Source organism: Notolepis coatsorum (assembly GCF_963971535.1).
Source record: "Notolepis coatsorum genome assembly, chromosome: 4".
In the NCBI taxonomy this organism is placed as follows: Eukaryota; Metazoa; Chordata; class Actinopteri; order Aulopiformes; family Paralepididae; genus Notolepis; species Notolepis coatsorum.
This window is the reverse complement of record NC_140168.1, coordinates 21,243,702-21,249,619: the sequence shown is the minus strand read 5'-3', so window position 1 is coordinate 21,249,619 and position 5,918 is coordinate 21,243,702.

The window sequence follows — 5,918 nt, the reverse complement described above, 5'->3', positions numbered from 1 at the left end:
CATTTGGGTTGAATTATTTTTATTTGCTATAGATTTGTCCTCATTCACTGTTGCTAATCCTTCTCTATTAAAAAGGTTATTTGTATCGCGTTAGATAGTCCAAATACTATATGTGCATGAACAACTCCCAAAGCTAGAAAATTGGAAACTGAAATGAAAACCTGTGATGTCATCAATATATAAAATGTAGAGCTGCTCCATACATAAACAATTATTTTGTTCGAGAAAGTCCCTTTGGGTGTTTTCATAGTTCCCTTACTATTTCTTTTTTTTTTACAAATACATAGACTATATTATAGAGCAAATGAGCTGTTCTGGACTCTGTGACATCACATATGCAAGCCATAATCCTCTGGTTTATTTGGAAATGAGTTATTCATATTCATAAATATTCATTTAGTTGTCCTAAGCCATAGGAACAACATTCATTCTTAAGTTGAGTGGTATTCCCATTTAAGCTGTAAACTCTTGCTTAACTTCACTTCCCCTTAAACGGACCCAAGACGTGTGGACTTGAGTCACATGACATGACTCATTGATGACTTCAGACTTGACTTCTAATCTGCTGATTATAACGCTTCACATGAGCTATAGCATCTCTATCTGCTGATTATAACGCTTCACATTAGCTATAGCATCTCTATCTGCTGATTATAACGCTTCACATGAGCTATAGCATGTCTGCTGATTATAATGCTACACATGAGCTATATCATGTCTGCTGATTATAATGCTACACATGAGCTATAGCATGTCTATCTGCTGCTATATCGCTTCACATGAGCTATATCATGTCTATCTGCTGATTATAATGCTACACATGAGCTATATCATGTATCTGCTGCTATAATGCTTCACATGAGCTATAGCATGTCTATCTGCTGCTATAACGCTTCACATGAGCTATATCATGTCTATCTGCTGATTATAATGCTACACATGAGCTATATCATGTCTATCTGCTGATTATAATGCTACACATGAGCTATAGCATGTCTATCTGCTGATTATAATGCTACACATGAGCTATATCATGTCTATCTGTGGATTATAATGCTTCACATGCTGGAATTAGCAACATACTCCTACCTTAGATGCCACCTTGTTGTGCAAAGTATATCACATTAAAAGCTATGTCACAACTCCCTCATTATCCCCATGTCCCTGCAACCTAATATTTGATATGACCACAAAACTAGGAATCTCTTCAGGTATGGGCATGGTAATAGCAGAAGACATAAATATATGCAATAAAATGATAGTACAGTAAAAATAAGCGGTGTAAACCATATCATTAACTCTGAATATAAGCATACAGTACTGTATGAGCAAGTAGGCAGTGTAATCAACGGTGCAGGTGACCGTGTTTGGGTCTAACTTAGCTCACACAAGTATTTTGCAGGCCTACAAAGTCATTCATTGCCAATGGAGCAACCTCCAGATTTGAGAGCCAGAAGACATCTCAAATTTGAGGGTTCTCTCAGATTTCACATTGTGTAACCAGTTTTGAAACCAAGGGTTTGGGACTTTCAGGACTTTCTTACTGTGAGGCAACAGTGCTAACTGCTAGGGGCACCATGCTGCCCACTAATATACTACAGGGTTCTACAAAAACAACTAATGAAGGTCTACCATAAGTTTAATCACATGACATCATATTTTATATTTATATGTTCTCTACATAGGGCTCGTCTTACAGAAATGCCCATCTTATAATGTTTTTTAATAATAATAATAAATTCAATTTGTACCGCACTTTATATTTGTGAAAATCTCAAAGTGCTACAGGAGATAAAGATAAAAAGTTAAATGAATAAAACAATTAAAATGAATAAAACAACCAATGAAATGAATAGAAGTAAAAATAAAAGTAAAAGAAAAATTCAGGCAAAAGCCTTGTTAAAAAGGAAATGTTTTTAGGCCCCTTTTAAAAGCCTCGACGGATTGTGGTGCTCTCAGGTGGATTGGGAGAGCATTCCACAGTCTGGGTGTGGCAGAGCAGAAGGCTCGATTGCCCATGGTGTGCAGCTTAGTCCTGGGGGCTTTGAGGAGGTAGGCTGTGCCGGAGCGGAGGGAGCGGGGCGTTTTTAGGGTTAGAAAACATTGGGGGCTTCAGCCCGGGGGGTGGAGGGGCACCCCCCCCCCCAATTTTTTTTCTTTTTTTTTAAACACAGAAATACGCAATTTTAGAGTAATTAGAGATGAATACTGAATAACTAGAATCATTAGAGGTTCTCAAAGTGAGGTCCAGGTCCATGAGAGGGATCTGGGCAGTCCCCATAGAAAATTCAAAGTTAACAGGACCAAATCATCAGTTTCTTATTTATTTATTTAACCTTTATTTAGACAGATAAAACATTGATCTGGTCCAAGAAGCCCCAACAGGAGTACAAATATACATATATATATATATGTACACCAATAACAAAATAAAAACACAGTTAAGAATCATACACATAAGCAAATAAACAAACAAACAAACATATGCACAGCCTATGTACAAAAGAAATAAACAGTTAATCTCTAGTCTTAATCAAAAGTATTACACAATTATCAAAACCTTACACGCAAGGAGCAAAATATAGGCCCAGATTTGCACCCCTACAATGTCAGCCTCACACTTTTTGCAAAACAATACACAGTGATTTGCAAAACACTAAACACACTTGCATTACATTAGACACAGAATGTCAAATTACCACACATATGAGCCAATTGGTTAAACACAGCCATCAGATGCACAAACACACCATTGCTAAATTGTAGATACACCAATCAGGGTTAAGCACTATAAAAATGCAGCAGGTGAGTTCACCTGTCTTCAACCAAAATGGAAGGAGAGTGAAGTACTGTACACAGAGAACGTGAAAATATACAATACATCCACCAAACACTACACAAGACAACCAATGATGCAGACTGATGAAAATATACATTTTCTCCCATTTTCCCAAATCAGTCAACATGGAGAATCACAACAAAAAATTATCTTGCCAGATCCAGCTAGGCAAAGAGATAATGTCTAGTATTATCTGTTTAAATTTTTTCAATCTTTTTTTGTTTTACTGTAATTTTAACCTGTACTGGATACAGTATTTTATGTTTGTCTGATATTTGCTGATCTTACTGATATAGTAGCATGAAAACTGGGACATGTATTGTTGTGATTCTCCATGTTGAAATGTTGACTGATTTGGTTATATGGAGAGAACATATATATTTTCATCAGTCTGCATCATTGATTTGGGTATATTGAGAGAAAATGTAATTTTTTTCATCAGTCTGCATCATTGATTTGGGTATATGTAGATAAATAAATTATATTTTCATCACAGTGTAGTGTTTGGTGAATTTATTGTATATTTGCACATTCTCTGCGTACTTCACTTACAGTACTCTAATCACTGAGAAGTAGAATTGCTAAATGTAACTGAGGGGTACAATTCCCTGACTGTATTGTTAGATATGATACTTACTACCACTACCTCTTGTACTTTAGACTCTGGCCACCCAGTACTAGGTATAAATAATTATGATAAACACTCCCACCTGATGAAACGGATCCAACACAAATGTACCAAGTCGAAAGTCTGCGTTTAATAATAATACATAGCAAAAGGTATGTACAACGATCACTTAATTACATTTATGATTTGAAATAGTATGCACTTTTATGGCAAATGAGTATTCGTAGGTAGATCAATATCGAATGTCCAATCTCTGATTGCGCAGGAAGCAAATATACAACCTGGAATATTTAGGGAACAATAGCAATGATACTTGAATGATTATATAGCTGGATACACTAGGGGGAGGTTCCGACTGCTTGTAGGACAGCTGGAGGGGGGGGTAGAGTCTGGCTGTATCCCGTCTGGCCGAGGGTATCCTGGGAGAGCCCACAGTCGTGCGACCCGGTGCCCAGCGATCCTCGATCCACAGATGAAAGCAGTTGGACTCTCTGTGGCCGGCGTCCTCCGGTCCACGATGGAGAGACGTGAGGCGACCTCGTCGTGTAGAGCGTCTTCTCACCTGTCGTCCTCTCCGGGGGGGGTATTTCCAACACACCGCAGTGTTGGCCTTTATCCATAGAATAATCAAAGTACTCAAAGCATAATCCAAGCCGGGGAAGGCTAGCCGTCGTCGGTAGAATAATCCAATATACAGGTCCACTCGCTCTTTGGCCTGGAGCTCCTCGGGTGCAGCTTCACGTGGGGTCAACCACCCTGGATAAGCGTCCAGCTGATGCCCGAAACGATGGGGGTGCTGATTACTATAGAACTCTTACCGCACGAGGCACTACATATGAATAGACTATTATTAGCTTAATAGAATACGTCCAACTCGACGATATAGTGCCAAATATGACTATTCAAATATTAATATACACGATGTCTCAATGCCGATACTGGGCCGAATTGGCCTTACTGCCCACACGTGGTTCGCGGGGAGGCTTTTGCGTCTGTCACTCTGTTGGAGGGTAAGGAACTGGACTAAAAGAAAGCTCTACTTTAATAGCGCAGTATATATACGCACTATGAACAAATAGTACCATTAGTGGTGCGGTAGACATATTCCTACGCGGAACTAGGACTTGTCCATACATGTTGAGCGGTACGATTGAACCTGGTCTGAGGGGTATGGCGACCTGGCACCAAGGTCTCGTCCAATGGTAGAATGGAGACTATTATGGGATGTTCAGTAGACTAGAAGGGATATTCAATGCATATTGTACAAGGAATATACAAGGGATATCAGGGGATATACAAATACAATTAAATATATATATATAAATAAATATATATATTCGGTTTAATCTGATCCTTCAGAACACTAAATGTGTTTTAGGTTAAGCACAGCAGTGTGTGTAACTGGTTCAAACAGAATTAAGTCATATGAAACGTGTGTTTCATATGGTAACAAAATGTAGTTTTTATAAATTAGTGTATGGTTTTGACAAGTGTTTAATTTAGCAAAGGATCTGATGTGTTCTGATAATTGTGTGTGTGGTTGTGCTAATTGTGTGTTTTGAAACACCGGGCCCCGTTTTCAAAATCATGCTTAGGCAATCGGAAAAAAACTGTATTGTGTGTTTCATTCATATGTTTCAGTCTTCTCATAAAAAAAAGATTCGATTTTTGGGTCTTTTCCTGCCTTTGGTCCGCTTTGCATTCACATCTCAAATGAACCGCAGCAGGGTTCACTTGCAAGAGTGAATGAGCTTTCACACCACCCCAAACCAATCGGACTATCCGAGGAAATGAACCAGGGTTCGATTAAAGCTGATTAAATATCTGTACTATTTAAAAGCACAGTGCAGGACACACTCAAAGGTTATCGCACCTCAGAGATGGCAGTGGACATGTATGACAGGACAAAGGCCATATATAATGGCCTTTGGATTGAGGAACATACTACCAGCCAAAGGAGGAAGCAGAAAAGGATGGACGAGTATGTAGTTGAGTCATCTTGTGGCACAAGCTCAGACCTCAGCTCAGAGACTGTTCTATCCAGTCGTCGACAGAATGCTGCAAGAGCTTGAGAGCAGGTTCTCATGAGTTGGATAACAACTTATGAGAGGCATACAGGCATGTTATCCAGCCTCAGACCAGTTTCTCTCAGTGGAATTGCTGCAACCCCTCGCCACACATTACAATATCCAACTATTGCCAGAGGAGATCACAGTTGCAAAGTGTTTCCTGGTCAGGACAGGCAGAGATGCAGTCCCTACTATCCAAAGTGTATTTTCCCTCCTGGATGATAATAATAATAATAATAATAATAATAATAATAATAATAATAATAATAATAATAATAATAATAATAATAATAATAATAATAATAATAATAATAATAATAATAATAATAATAATAATAATGCATTTGATTTATAAGGCGCCTTTCAGGACCTCAGTTCTGAA